We start from the raw sequence: 15,787 nt of genomic DNA on the forward strand, positions 1-15,787 counted from the left end.
TAGAAAAAACTTTATTAATTTTACTTTTAAAAGAAAACAACACAGCTACAAATTATATACAACAAAAAGACAAACAAGTCTTGGCATAGGCCAAGAGGGAAAGAGAGGAAGGCTTGAGAGAGGAAAGAGGGAAAGGTAAGGGAAGGAGGGGAAAGAGTAGGGAAAACAATTATAATAAAACCATATTTTTTGTGACTGTCTGTAAGGTCCTTTCTTCTTCAAAACTATCGTTGATGGTGCTTTTCTTTATCTCTGCTTCGGAGGCCCTCGGCCTTAATTTTCCTAGAGGTGATCTATCTTTGGTTTAGCCAATTATACAAAGGATTCCAATTGTTATAATAGGTTGAGGATTCTTTATTTTTTAATGCTTGGGTTAGTTTGTCCATTTCGGCGCATTGTAGAATTTTCTGAATAACCATAAGTTCAGTGGGGATAGTGGGTAGTTTCCAGCACTGGGCAAATGCCAGTCTGGCCGCGGTTAAGATATGGATTGTAATATACTTTGATTTTTGGGATATTTGTTTATCAAAAATTCCTAGAAGGAAGGACTCTGGTTTGTACTCAATTTGTTCCTTGGTTATTTCCTCTAGCCAGTGCCTAACTTTTTGCCAGTACTTCTGGGTTTCCTTGCATGACCACCACATGTGGAAGAAGGTACCTTCTATGTTTTGACATTTCCAACATTTGGGGCTCGTGTTGGGGTGCATCTTCTCCAATCTCAAAGGGGGCAGGTGCCATCTATAAAACATTTTATATGAGTTTTCTTTATAAGCTGCTGATTTCGTGATCTTAATGTTCCTGTTCCAGATCTTTTCCCATTCTGCTAGGGTAATGCTCCGACCCACGTTTCTGCTCCATGCAATCATATTTCCTTTGACAATTTCTTGTTCTAGTTCTGTTTCTAATAAAAGTTTGTAAAATTTAGATATTTTTTTTTACTCGGTCCTAATAGAATTTTGTCTAAAGTCTGTAATTTATTGTAGATTCCAAATTCCTTAATGTCTTGTTTGTATCTACTATGAATTTGAAGGTACACCCACTGATCAATTATAAATCCTCACTCTTGTAATTCTTGTCATGTTTTCAGCTTTCCTTGTGGGTCTAATAAATTTTCGTACTTAATCATTTTGGATATGTCCAAATTACTAGGGTGTACTATCGCTTCCATTGGAGATAGCCAAATCGGTATTTTTAGATAAAGTTTTTTACGTACTTTTTTCCAATTAGTTAATAAAGAGTCCCTGATAAGATGCCTATGGAAATATGATTGCCTGGGTTTTCCAGTTTCCCACAGAAAGGCATGCCATCCTTTCTGCATATCGTGGCCTTCTAATACTAGTGTTCTTTTGTTGGTTAGATTCACCCAATTTTTTATCCATAGTAGGGTGGCTGCCGTATGATATATTTCCCAGTTTGGCAGGGCTAACCCTCCTCTGCTTTTCAAATCTTGTAGGGCTTTTACGTTAATCCTAGCTTTTTTCCCCTCCCAAATAAATTTCAGCGTTATCTTGTTTAATTCCATAAAAAAAAAATTTATTTAATTTGATTGGAATTGTCTGGAATAAATATAGAAATTTTGGCAGAATATTCATCTTAATCAAAGCAATCCTGCCCAATAAGGAAAGTTGTAATTTACTCCAGGAATCTAAGTCTTTCTTGGATTGTTGGAGAAGTTTGTCATAGTTGTTTTCTTTTAATGATTTGCTTTGTGGAGTTAGCCAAATTCCTAAGTATTTAATTTTTTTTGTCACCTGTATTCCCATTGTTGTCTCTAGCTCTTTATTCTGGTCTCCTGTTAAATTTTTAGTCATTAATTTCATTTTCCCCCTGTTTATTTTAAATCCTGCGACTTCTCCAAATCGTTCTAGTTCTTCTAATAAGTTGTGTCCTTTTTCTATGGGCTCCTCCAGAAAAAAAACCAAATCATCAGCGAAAGCTTGTACTTTATACTCTTCTGATTTGATCCTCAGTCCTCTAATTCTCAAATTTTGCCTAATGTATGTCAGAAGAGTTTCTAGGGTGAATATGAAAAGCAGAGGGGAGAGAGGGCAACCCTGTCTTACCCCTTTTTCTATTTTTATCGGGCCAGTTTGTTCCCCATTCATTAGAATATTTGCCTGTTGAGTGTGGTAAATTGTAGTGACGACGTTTTCGAATCTGGTGCCGAGGTTCATGTTATATATTTTTTGAATTAAGAAATGCCAATTTAAATTGTCAAATGCTTTTTCAGCATTCAAAAACATAAATGCAAATTGTTTTTCCGGATGGGCTTCATAGTATTCTGAAATGTCTATCACTGTTCTTAAATTATTCTTAATTTGTCGAAATGGGAGAAATCCATTTTGATCTTCATGGATATATGTGTTTAAAACCTGTTTTAATCTATTGGCTATTATAGAAGAGAATAGTTTGTAATCTGCATTCAGGAGCGAAATCGGTCTATAATTATTAATAAGCCTGTGGTCTAGGTCCTCCTTCGGGATCAGCGAAATTAAGGCTCCCCTCCACGAGTCCGGCATCTTGGCTGCTAAGAGTACCCTCATTAAATACATCCAGCATCAGTGGTCCAATTTGTTCTATGATTATTTTGTAAAGTTCTACCGCTATCCCGTCCGGTCCTGGTGCTTTATTGTTACTTTGCTTCTCTATTGCTGACTTCAGTTCGGACCATGTTATATTTTGGTTTAATAATTCTATCTCTTCCTCTCCAATTACTTTATCATTCGCTTCCTCCAGGTATTTCATTATTTTATCCTCACAGACTTCTTCTTTTTTGTATAATTTCCTGAAGTATTTAAAAGTGATCTCTTTTTTCTTCTCTATCTCCTCTTGCATATTGTCCCCCTCGTCCATTAATTGGTGTATCAATCTTTTTTCTTTCGTTTTCTTAAGTTTGTGGGCTAACCATCTCCCTGGCTTGTTTGCATGTTCAAAGTAGATTTGTTTAGTCATTTTCAGACTAATCTCCAATTTTTCTTGTTCCAGTAAATTTAGTTTGTGTTTAGTTGTTGTTAACTGGTTCTGTATTCTTTGGTTTTTGGGGTTCTTTTGTAGTTGGGTTTCTAAATCCTTAATTTCTTGTTGTAGGTTACTTTGTTGGGCATACTTTCTTTTATTTCTCATAGCATTGTAAGAGATTGTTATTTCTTATAAATGCCTTTAATGTGTCCCATATATTTTGTTTCAAAGTTAGATCATTATTATTTTCCTTTAAGAAGAAGTTCAGTTCTTCTTTCAGTTTGTTAGTATATTCTTCTTTTATTAAATGAGTGTTAAAAGTCCATCTTTTCTTTGGTTTTCTTCTACCTCTCCAGGTTATTTGAATTGGGTTGTGGTCAGCCCAGTCATTTGGTAAGATTTCGCTATCTTTGATTTCATTAATTAATTCACCGTTTATCCAAGCCATATCTATTCTTGTCCAAATTTTGTGTGGGTTAGAATAATAAGTAAACTGTTCTTTTTTGGGATTTAATTTTCTCCAGATATCTACCAGATTCATTTCATTCATCATATCCTTACATGGCTTAGAGAATTCTCTTTTTCCTTTTTTGTTCTTACTCCTGTTACTATGATCCTTCCAGTAGTCAGCAATAGAGTTAAAATCGCCAATCAGGAAAATATTGCCATTTTCAAAATCTATTATTTTTTGGTGGAGATGTTTAAAAAATTTACCTTGATCATCATTTGGGGCATAGATTACTACCAGTAAAAATGTAATGCCATTAATCGAGATTTGTACCACCAGAGTTCTTCCTTCAGGGTCCGCCCAGATTAACTCCGCTTTTAAGTCATCTCTCACATAGATTGCAATACCTTTCTTTTTGTGTTTATCTGCTGGTGCTGTAAATAATTTTCCCAGTTTCGGACAATCTAGGAATTTCTCCTCACTTTTCGTAATGTGTGTTTCTTGTATGCAAATTATATCAACGTTTTGTTTTATTAGTTTGGTTAGAATCCTTTTCCTTTTAGCTCTTGAATTTAGGCCGTTTATATTGATGGAAAGAATTTTCCTTCCTTCGTCCATTTACTTAAGTCTGCCTCGCTTTTTGTCTCGTAACTATACGGCTCTATTCTTGTGGTTGATATGGGGTTGTTTCTTCTCTTTCTTGTAGTAAGTTGTCATTCCCTTGAGTTTGAACAGATCTTTCTTCTTTGTTCCTATGGCGGTTATGATCTTCCTGCATGTTCCTTTGGGTTTCCTCCCTGGTGTGTTGATCCTCCGTGGTTGTTAGCTGTTCTAGGAAGTCTTGTGCTTGTTCTATTGAATCTATTTTAATTTTTCTTCCCTTCCACGATATTAGCATCCCTTCTGGGATTAGCCATTTGAATGAGATTTCGTTTTTATTTAAGTAATTGGCTAAAAATTTATATTCTTGCCTTATGGCCCTCACTTTTCTTGGAATCTGCTTAAGAACTATGATCTCTTTGCCCTTATATAATATTCTCTCATCTCTGGCCTTTCTAAGTATTAGGTCTCTCACGCATCTTCTTGAAAAGCGGATATGGATCTCCCTTGGGCAATTGTGATGCCTTGCGTAAATGGTGTTCACCCTATAGATTTCATCGAATTCTTTGAGCAAGTCATCTTTCTCTTTTTCAACTAGTTCAGCCAACAAACCTGCCATTAATTGCTCTAGTTCTTCATTTTGGGATTCCTCCACGTTTGGAACCTTAGGTATGCAGCTGCTCTGTCCATCTCAAGTTGGACCATGATTTTCATCTTGCCAGAGGAGGTAAAATGAAGTGGCATCACATGGGGATTCCACTTCCGGAGCCAGGGCAGCCCCAATATTAAAGGCTGTTCCATCCGAGGGGCGACAATAAAGCACAGGGTCTCGCCCTGTTTTCCCATGGTCATTTCTAGGGGTTCCGTTATAAAACGTGCAGGGCAACCTCCCGATACTGATCCATCCAGTTGGCAAAGGGATATGGGCGTTTTTAAAATTCTCAGTCTGATGCCCACCTCCTTAACTACTTTCATGCTGATTACGCACCTCGTGCACCCAGAGTCTAGTAAGGCCAACATCTCCCCTTCAATCCCTGAAGTGAGCACCCTTAATTTTATTGGGATGGTCATGGGCCCCTTGTTAGGACTTACCAGGACGTCGTCTTCTGAGTCAGTTTCACTCTCTTCGAGGAAGGTCGGAGGTCCCGGCTCTTCTCCTGCCGGAGGGGCGACCTCTGCAATCTCCCCTGTTTTTAACCTGGTTTCGCAAGGTTTGGCTGGGGGGGGGGGTTTCGGGATTCCTCCCTGCCCTCTGCGCTCCCTTGGGATCCAGCTTGACTCTGCAATCCGCAATCCAGTGGCCCTCCTTCCCGCATCGAAAACAGGCAGTGGATTTGGGTCTTGCCATCACTCCTCCCTTCTGAGGCTTTGGGGCCTCTCGGAGACGCGGGGGGAGCGGTTTGCTCCATACAGGGCCTCCTCTGCGTCTGCTTCAGGTCAGATCTATTTCCACCTCTTCCGCTAGCAAGTACCACAGTTGCAGGTCATATGGATCCCTTCTGGAGATGCACATGTGGTATATATCTTCATTCAGGCCATCTTTGTAGGCCTCTATCAGGGCCCCTTGGGACCAGCCTCGGATGTGGCATGCCAGCTGTCTGAACCTTTGGGTGTAGTCAGCAACTGATCTTCCCCCTTGATTTATGGTTTTCATTCTGATCCTAGCCTTTCTCTCCGCTAGAGGGTCCTCAAATCTTCTCAATGCAGTCATGAAGACGTTGAGATTCCACAGTTGGGGGGAGTTGTTATTATACAAAGTCACCATCCAGTCTGCCGCTATCCCCTCCAGGGCCCTGGTAACACATCTCACTTTGGCCACTTCAGAAGTGAATGCTCTCTCATATTCCTCCATATAGCTCCCGACTTGTGCCAGGAAGAAACCCAAATCCTTGGGATTTCCCCGAAACTTCACGTCTAACGGAGGCAGGTTGAGGGCTGCGTGTCTTCCAGGGATCACACCTCCCGCTGGGGGCCCTGGGGCGGCAGCCGGCTGCTGCGCTGGCGTAGGCTGGGCTAGGGGGGTGGGGGCAGCCCAACTTCCCCTGGCTGAACTCGCTCCCCCTTCCCCCTCGTACCTTGGAGCTGTGCGAGGTTTCTCAAAGGCACCCTTGAGCAGCTGTCTGGCTTGATCTAACGTGCTTTCCATCTCTTCCTTTTCTTGCCACAGCTTCTCCCTCGCACGTCTTTGGGTTACCGTGATCCCAGGAGGGGGGGTGTTTCGGGATCCCTCCATCCGGCACCCAACGACCATCTGGGCCTCTCGGCTGGGACTTCTTCCAGAGTAAGGTCGGCTAGCAGGTCGGCAGCTGGCACCTCTGGTAGCAGCATCGACTGCCCCCCAGTGTCATCACTAGCTGGAGATGACATGATGTGAAACCCCTCGGAAGAAAAGTTGACATGGCCAGAAGGAAGGGCCGAGGCCAGAGGAGAGTCTCTTGGCCCTTTCAGAAGTCAGGCAATGGCTTTCCGAGCGGCAGGAGACCCCAAAATCAGGGGGGGGCAGACTGAAGCCCCAGAGCTCTGCCCCCCCCTGCAATCTCTACCTGTGCCTGAGCTCATTTCCCTCAGAACCCCAAAGGGGCTTCCAGGCCGTTTCTTTCCCAGGGAGGTGGAGGAGGAAGATGGATGGATGGAGGGAAAAGAGGCAGGAGGGGAATCGGGTGGAAGGAGGAGGAGGAAGAGGAGGCCGGGGGAAACCTCCCTGCAGCTCTGCCAGGACTTATCAGGGAATCCTCCTCTTCCCTTCCTCCTGTGACGGTTTCGCTCTTTCCTGGGCAGAGGGTCCTCGACCTTCAATGTTCTGTTTAGTGACCATTCAACACCACAGTGGCACTAAAAAAGGGATTTAGGGCCCCTTTCCACCCTTGTGGCCATGGCAGCCTCCGTGGGGTCCCAGGATTTACATTTAAACAACTGTCTCACACTTATAAAGGCCACAGTGTCCTGGGAGGGTGTCGCGTGATCCCCTTTTGTGACCTTCGGGTGAGCAAAGTCAGTGGAGAAGCCAGATATGCCTAAGAACCATCTGGCTCACTTAATGTCTGCAGCTATTTGCTTAGCAAACGGGCAGAAAGATCATAAAGTGGGTTAAAGCCCACTTAACAGACGTCTCCCTGGGCAACACAAGTGGTGGGGCTCCATGGAGGTCATAAGTGGAGGACTCCCTGCCTCGTCTGTCTTTCCTTCCTGGAGGTTTCAGGGCTGCCTTTTGAGGCCACCTCAAGGGCTTATCCAGGCTTCCCTGCATTGGGTGCCCCACGTCTCTTCTTGCCAGGCCCCGCAAGAAAGGGGTTGGGGGCAGCCTGGAGGCCCGAGATCTTCTGGTTGTGGGGATGCAGCGTTTATAGTGGGCTCTGCGGCCCCTTTGGCCTCCCCACCTCCGAGGCTCTGTGGGTGCCCTTGGGGGTCCCTGTGTCCCAGGTCTCCAGTCATTGAGGGGTTTCACTCCCATGCATGCCTTGGCCCAGGAGGGACAACTGGGGGGTCTGAGACAGGAGGGGGGAGCAGAAGAGACAAGGGCAGGGGGGGCAGGAAAAGCCAGACACCCAGGGCAGCCCCATCGCCCAGAGCAGGAGGAGCTTCCTTGCATGAAGGGAGGAGGAGGAAGATCCCTGCAGGCTGGGAGAGGAGGAGAGGCTCCCACCCAGGCGGCCCAGGGGGAAGGGGAGCTCCAGAGCCAGACAGGGAGGCAGAACTGGCCGGGCTTCTCCCCAGCTGCCTCCTCGGGTGGTTTCCTGGCTGTGTGGCTGGGAAGGCCACCCTCCCTCCCCGTGGCTGTCCAGCCCCTCCTTAGGAACCCCCAGGTGGGATAAACCCTCCACCTTCCCAGGGAGGCCATTCCATGCCTTCAGGTCTCTTCAGGTCCTGGCTGGTCTTTTCCCCGCTCTTGGAGACCCCTGGAGAACTGGGCTCATGGCAGGTGATTCAAGGAGGGAAGAGCTCAGTCTTGGATTCAGGAAGTGCCACTCAGAAAGTGTCACCTTAGATATTCCCCCCAGGTTGCTTTCTTGGGGTGGGTGGATGCTTTCCAGGTGACAAAGGTCTAATGGAGGAATGCCAGTCGTCTTCATTCGCAAGTGTGGGATGAAGGGCAACAGGCACCAGCGGTTCTGATCTAGCTGGCTAACAAGATGCCCCCGAGGAGGTTTCCTCCACTGGAAACGACCCCCCTCAACTCCTGAATTTGGCCACCCGGTTCTGCTCTGGACATTGGATCCCTCCCCACTTTTAAGCAATGGCTTTGATGAGAGGAGGGAGGGAAGGAATATTAGAATTTAAGAGGGATTTCTGTTGCATTGTAGGAAGGAAGACTTGAAACCCAGTTGATCTTTTATTCTCTTTATTCTCTGTAGAACTGAACACCAATGAAACCACGGCAGCCTTTTTTATAGCGGGCTGATCGCGGCTCGCGGCCAATGACGGCTCTTCAAATTTCCCGCTGTCTGGACCGACCTATCCAAGGTGAGTATGCAAATACATAACACCCCTCCCCATGTGGTGCAGTCCAACCAATCAGGCCTTTCCTATGTTACGTAGTCATGTAAATAGGTGAGGTTCATATGGGTTCGACCGGACCTGCGCAATTCAGTCATGGTTTTGTCTCCGGACTGTTCGGACGGGTTCGCTGTTTCTCCTGTTCTCTTCCGTGGAGTTTCCTGTAAGGTAGAGTCAGCCATGCCACTCCCGCCTGGCCTTTCCGGGCTGGTCGAGTCGGCCCGGCTGCTCCCGCCAGGAGTGGCTTCTTGATGGTTCTCCGAAGCCTGCTCCAGTCTTTCAAAGTTGTCTTCTTCTTCTATAGTTTCAGGTACGTGTTTGCAATTTCCGATCGGGGCTACTGTTAGTATTGGTTGTTGTATTGTTGTTAGGGTTTGTTTTGTTACTTCTCGTACTTGTGGAGGGTCTCTCCCTCTCCTTTTGTTTGTGTTTGAGGGGTCTCCCCCCTCTCTGGTTTGGTTATTTTTGTGTAATATTTGAGATGATTCCTGTGTTTGTGTAAGTTCTTCCCATTCTTCCCTTTGAATGTTAGTGTTTCTCAGTGTGGCTCTTGATCTGATTTGATCTATGTGTCTCCTCCAGCTCTTTCCATCCTCTGTCTCTACCCTCTATGACTGGGGTCCTGTTATTTGGGTTATTGTTGCCAGTATCCACAATGGTTCCCCCGTGAGGTTTTTTGCATAGACCAGGTCCCCTGTTTTGAATATGCGGCACTTACTGGAGGAGTTTGTTGGCTTTTCAGGGCTATATGTGGGGTGTAGTCTGTCTAGGTTAGATCTTAGTTTTCTTCCCATTAATAGTTCTGCTGGGCTTTTATTTGTTGTGGTGTTTGGTGTAATGTGCTGTATAGTTAGTAGCTTATATATCTTTTCCTATATATCTCCAGTTCCCAATTTGTGTAGTGTTTCCTTAGTATAATGGACCATGCGTTCTACCCGTCCGTTCATAGCCGGCTGACCTGGCGCTGTTAGTGCATGCCTTATCCCTTGTTTGGCTAGGAACCTCTCAAATGTTAGTGCTGTGAATTGTGATCCGTTGTCAGATACAACTAAATCCGGCAATCCATGTGTTTTAAAAAGCTTCCTTAGTTGTCTAATAACAGCTTCTGTTGTGGTTGAGTGCATAATGCTTACCTCTAGCCAATTTGAGTAAGCGTCTACCACTATTAAGAATGTGTGTCATTTAGTTGGTCCTGCAAAATAAATGTGTATTCTAGACCATGGCCCCCTAGGTGTTTTGCAGAAGGGGGTGCAGGTCTAGCTTCTTGGCATCGTTTGCACATTGCTACCCATTCCCCAATTTCCTTATCCATCCCTGGCCACCATACATAACTCCTAGCCAGGGACTTCATTCTGACAATACCCGGGTGACCCTCATGCAATAATTCAAGTATTCCTTCCTTCAATATATCCGGTATGATCACCCTATCCCCCCATAGTACACATCCTTTTAAGATAGATAGTTCCATTTGTCTAGTCCGAAACAGTTTAACAGTCTCGTCACTTGCGGTCTCTGGCCATCCTTTACCTACTCAATTTAAAATCCGTGCCAGGTTTCTCTCTTGAGTGGTTTCCCTAGCAATGTCTGTTGCTGTTATGGGTAGGTTTGCCAATGTCTCGGTTTGCAGGGTTGATGTGGTTGGTACAGGATCATCATCTAACTCAGGTAGCGGGGAACGGCTCAGGGCATCAGCGTGTGTTATATTTTTTCCTGGTCGGTAGATCAAGTTGTAGTTATATGCTGCGAGGAATTCAGACCACCTCATCATCCACGGTGACAGTATGTTAGGTGTAGCTTTGTTTCTTGCTAGGATTCCTAAAAGAGGTTTGTGGTCTGTGACAAGTGAAAAGTTTCTGCCCTAGATGTACTTGTGGAACCTTTTTACTCCTGTTACTGCGGCCAATGCCTTTCTATTTAATTGGCTGTAATTCTGCTCCATTTTTGATAAGAGTTTTTGAATAGAATGCGATAGGTGCTTCTTTTCCATCGGGTAATATGTGGCTGAGTATGGCACCAATGCCAAATGGTGACGCATCGCACGTTAATGTTAGTGGCAGGGTTTTGCTGTATTGTATTAGCACACAGTCTGATGTAAGTAAGTCTTTGATTCCCTGGAATGCTGTTTCTTCTCATCACCCCCAGGTCCAGGTAGCTTTCTTATCAAGCAACCTGTGTAGTGGTTCCACTACCGTTGCTTTTTGTGGCAAAAATACATTGTAAAAATTAATAAGTCCCCAAAAGGCTTGTAAATCTGTTTTATTTTCCGGTCTGGGAGCTTCCTTTATTGCTCTGATTTTCTTTTCAGTGGGGTGGATCCCTTCTTTGTCTATGAGGTATCCCAGGAATTCAATCTTATTGGTGGCTAATTGGCACTTCTCTTTTTTAACTTTAAGTCACGCCTCTTTAAATTTTTGTAAGACCTCCCTCAGGCGGTCTTTCAGTTGTTCTGTGTCCCTGGCTGATACTAATACGTCGCCAAAGTATGGTACCACCCCCGTATTCCTTGTAATAGGAGTTCCATTAAGCTCTGCAACACCCCGGGGGCCACGCTAACTCCAAATTGCAGTCTGTTGCATTTGAATGCCCCCCTGTGGGTCACAATTGTTTGTGCTTCCGCTGTTTCTGGGTCAACCGGCAATTGCTGGTAGGCTTGCACAAGGTCCAATTTCACGAAGATTCTACCTCCCCCCAAAGAATGTAATAGGTGCTGTACCACAGGAACTGGGTATGCGCTTTGTTGTAGCGCATGGTTGAGAGTTGCCTTATAGTCTCTGCAGATACGTACGGACCCATCTGGTTTAATAGGAGTAACAATTGGGGTATCCAACTTTCGTCGACAGTGTTGCGTTGTGGGAAGGAAGACACGAGACCCAGTTGATCTTTCATTCTCTTTATTCTCTGTAGAACTGAACACCGGCAAAACCACGGCAGCCTTTTTTATAGTGGGCTACTCTTGGCTCGCAGCCAATGACGGCTCTTCAAATTTCCCGCCATCCAGACTGACCTATCCAAGGTGAGTATGCAAATACATAACAATTTCTAATACAAGAGAAGACCGAAGGGGCCATTCCGGCCTTGGATTTTGGGTGGGTCCATGAGGCTGCCTGCATCAAAAGGGATTAAAATGAGGATTTATTTTAAACTGTTCACCTGGAAATGGATTGAAATGAGTCTTGCAGGACTGATCTGTCCCCTTTTGAAATAAACCTCTCCAGGGGGGAAGCAGCCATGAGAGCAGGAGGGCCAGAGTCCGAAATTATGCAGGGACAATCAAGGCCTAAATCTGAGGCTAAGCCAGGAATTCTCCACATTCAGGGCTTCGTGGCTCAGGACAGGACATAATTCCGCATTATTCCTTGTATTTTTTCATTCATTGGACTGGTTTCTAAGGTGGTGGCTGGAAAACTCCCTGGGGAGCCAAGAGGGAGGAAGAAATAAATTCCCAGCCTTTCCCTTCATCATAGGGGGGAAGAGGCTCCTCTGCAGGGCTGGGAATGAGCCTGTCAACAAGGACTCGGCTTCAAGTTTCAGAGCTCCAGATTTGGAAATTCATCTGTGGGAAGCAAATATGCTTTACTTGCTGAAAGGAAACAAGGCTGAGATGCGGTGATGAAAGAAGGAGCAATGCTAGCGAGTTCATGCCCAGGTTTCCTGCCCTCCTGAAAGGGCTCCCTGCAGATGGAGACCCTCAGTGGGCTCAGGGCCCCTTCCCAGAGAGCCAACCCTCCCTCGGGTCTCAGGCTGGGTCTCCTCTATGCTTTTCTGGGGCACATTGGGCCATTTTGGGGGGAGTCAAGGGCCCACCCACCCCCCAAAATGAGGAGGCAAGGGGGGGATCCTGAAGCAGCAGCTGTATCAGACCAAAACAATCCCCAAAATTGGAAGTTGCAGCAGGTGAATGAAAACCAACCTGATAGCAACCTGTCCGTCCATGAAGGTCGTGCAGCGAATATGGGAGACAACCTTCCTCCCTCCCTGGACCTTCCCCTCATCCACGCAGGGTCCCCACCCAAATCACCCTGGATAAAAAGACCCTGGTTGCAACTGGAGCCATGTGGGATCTCCTGCTTGGCCAGGACATGGAGGGTGCAATGGCTCAATGGGTGGCCTTTCTTTTTGCCCATCTTCAAGGAGGTTAATACCTCCAACCCTGCACCTGTGTGAGGCTGAGGGGGTCTCCTCTCCTCTTAATCCCACCCCATTCCCTGCTTTCCTGGCTGGGGGCTGGAGGGTCCCCTCGCTCTGGCAAAACCTCCAGGAGCCTTTGGCAACAGAGCGAGGCTCCCTGGAAGCAGCAACCCAGGAGAGTCAGCCAGTTGCCAGGATGATGGCTGGTTTTGCCCCCTCTGATCCAATCCCTGGTGGCCTGGGGCCCTTGGGAGGAGATCCTGGTGGTCCCACTTGGAAGGAAGCCAGGGGAAGGGGGAAAGGCTGGGGAGGGGCAGCCTTTCCTCCTTGGGGCTGTGAGAGAGGCTGGGAGTCCTGGCAAGGCTCTCTCCCCAGAGGAGGAGGACCGAGAATGCCGGCCTTTTCTCTATGTTTTTATGGGGGTATTCAAGGATGAAGTCGAGGCCTCTCCTGTCCCTCCAGCCGCCCCCTGAGGAGCAGGCCAGAAGCCCTCGATCCCGCATGGACCAGGGGAAGAGGCTGCCTTCAGAAGTGTGGGGGGGGGGGGCTCTGTCCCTGGAGGTCTTCCAGGAAGGCCTGGACACTCCTTTGCATGGAATGGTCTGGGGTCTCCTGCTTGGGCAGGGGGTTGGAAAAGATGACCCCCAAGGTCCCTTCCAGCTCCATTCTGATGGGATCTTAAGGGCAGGAGTCTCTTTGTCAAAAATGGCTCTGAGGACAACATGGAGTCCTCCACTTACAAAATTCTGTTTGATGACTGAAGTTACAACGGCACTCAGGAAAGTGACTTATGACCAGTCTTCATACTAACGATCATTCCAGCACCCCAAGGCATGTATATATGACACTTGCAGTACCTTGGGGTCACTGGAAGACTTGCTTAATGACCGCATCATTTAACTAAACACTGTATTCATTTGCTTCACAACTGAGGCAAAAAATTTGGTAAAGTGAGACAGAACTTACTTAGCAACAAATATTGTGGTCATAAGTGGAGGTTGCCTTTATTGCCTTACAGTTCCTTGAAATTTATCTCTAGAGACATTCAGGATCTCTTAGTCACCTTTCTTCTCCCCACTTCTGCTCACTTCCAGGGAGCCTGGAGCAAAGTCGTTGGTAGGACTTATTTCTGGGGCTTCTGGGGCTGGAAGCAGCCCGAGAGGGCTGAGGTGTACCCCCAGGTGAGGCCTTCAAGCGTTACACTGGTGGGCTTCCCACCTTAGAGAGAAAGAGCGAGAGAGAGAGAGACCCTCTTTCTTCTGGTGGAGTTTGAGACACCCCCAAACTCCTGCTTGCAACTATTCACACGGTGCATCCACAATGAGCCCAATTTCATCAGGTTGCAGCCTGACTCTCCCGTGGGGCTTCTCCTCCTTCTGCATCTTCTGGACTCCGGTCTCAACTACCTCAAGCATTGTGGAAAAGAACCGGCTTTAATCAGGGGATGGAGAGAGGATGGTGGATCTCATGGAGAAGCCTCTTTCACAGGGCAGGAGCAGCTATGGGAAAGGGATGCTAACTAGGTCTCACTGGATGAAAACATCTAAGCAAGAGGACCTGGAAGCCTCCACCTTCTCTGGCTTGGTGGGATGGCCAATGGCTCTCAGGGAGATTGTTAAACAACATAGTTGGAGTTTGGCTCCCACACCAGCCATCTTACCACTATTCCTATTCATTCTCTCATAGATACACTATTAGCTGCTCTCAGTAAGAATAAGGTGTCAAATTCATTGGCAGTGGCTGAATAACAAATTCCTCTGAATGATTTTCAAAGTTCCCTTTAGCAAGATTTATTGAGATGAAGAGAGTTGCAAGGATTACAGTCATTCAAACATTTCCCATTGAAAAATGTAGACATGATTTCTTTGATTCCTGCACATTATCTAAGTTGAAATAATTAGTGTCTACTTTGAGATAAAAGGAAATTTTACAATTCTTTAAATGTCATGGTGTTACGTCTTATGTTTTTACAATTGTTCTGGCTGTGAGATGCTCCTTTGGGTTCAGCTCTCGCCTCAGAAGGATAATGTAGCACTTGGGGATGAAGATGCAGCCCAGCAGACCAGCACTGGAGGCCAGGATGGAGAAGACCTGCACAGCCACCATGTGTTTCCCTTTGGTGCTCAGGTAGGTGGGCACAAAAGTCACCCAGACACTGCAGAAAACCAGCATGCTGAAGGTGATCAGCTTGGCTTTGTTGAAGGCCCCGGGTAGATTCCTTGCCAGGAAAGCCACTGTGAAGCAGATGGTAGCCAGGAAGCCCATGTAGCTGAGGGTGACATAGAACATGACAACAGCCCCTTCGTTGCATTGCAGGATGATCTCTCCAGGCTGGGAGTGAAGGTCAGAGTCAGGGAAGCGGGGAGAAACTCCCAGCCAGATGGAGCAGTTGAGCATTTGGACAGAAGAAGAAGAAAGGATGATGGAGTTGGCCAAGCTCTTCCCCAACCATCTCTTCACTCGGTTTCCTGGTTTTGTGGCCAGGAAGGCCAGCACCACCATGATGGTTTTGGCCAAGATAGAAGAAACAGCAACTGAGAAGATTATGCTGAAGACTGTTCGTCGGAGAAGGCAGGTGGCTTTCCTTGGTTGACCAATGAAGAGAGAAGAAGACAAGAAGCAAAGCAGGAGGGAGACCAGGAGGATGTAGGAGAGGTCCTAGTTGTTGGCTTTGACAAGGGGAGTTTCTCGGTATTTAATGAAGATAATTAAAACAAGGCTTGTGGTTAGGAACAAGAAAAGGGCGAAAGAGACCAGGATGATGCCCAGAAGTTCTTCATAAGACAGGAAGGTTATAACTTTGGGGATACATTGCACTCTTTCTTTATTTGGGTATTTATCATCTGGACATTTGGTGCATTTTTCTGTATCTGAGAAAAAAAAACCCAAAAGCCGTATTTCTTTGTCCTTTGCATTTCAAGATACATTGTAAGTTCTTTGGGAACAAGTGATTATCAGGAGCATTTTCCAAGATGGATTTTTCATATCTCCAGGGATAGAAAATAAGTGTATCACTTTTTTTTTTTTGAAAACAATTTTATTGGTTTTTTAACAAACAATCAAACAAACAAAAAACATAAAAACATCTGCTCTCTTCGATACTTATATACAAACAGTGTGTCGGTTGGTTCATCAGTTTTGTGCATTCATTTCATAGTC

General features: G+C 45.9%; 1 protein-coding gene and 1 long non-coding RNA gene across 5 annotated transcripts in view; one reads left to right on the forward strand and one right to left on the reverse strand.

Annotated features, from left to right (window-relative positions):
* LOC148123670 (vomeronasal type-2 receptor 26-like) overlaps positions 1–15,787 on the reverse strand; it is a 211,190-nt gene that overhangs the window by 31,517 nt on the left and 163,886 nt on the right. The gene's annotated exons all lie outside the window — the stretch shown is intronic.
* Positions 8,048–15,648, forward strand: LOC148123671 (uncharacterized). Its single transcript, XR_015740591.1, has 3 exons — positions 8,048–8,467; positions 11,405–11,513; positions 13,723–15,648. It is a non-coding gene; the product is annotated as an uncharacterized LOC148123671 (long non-coding RNA).

Source organism: Pseudonaja textilis, unplaced genomic scaffold, assembly GCF_049901715.1.
Source record: "Pseudonaja textilis isolate UNSWEBS1 unplaced genomic scaffold, rPseTex1.2 PTEXSCF25, whole genome shotgun sequence".
NCBI lineage: Eukaryota > Metazoa > Chordata > Lepidosauria > Squamata > Elapidae > Pseudonaja > Pseudonaja textilis.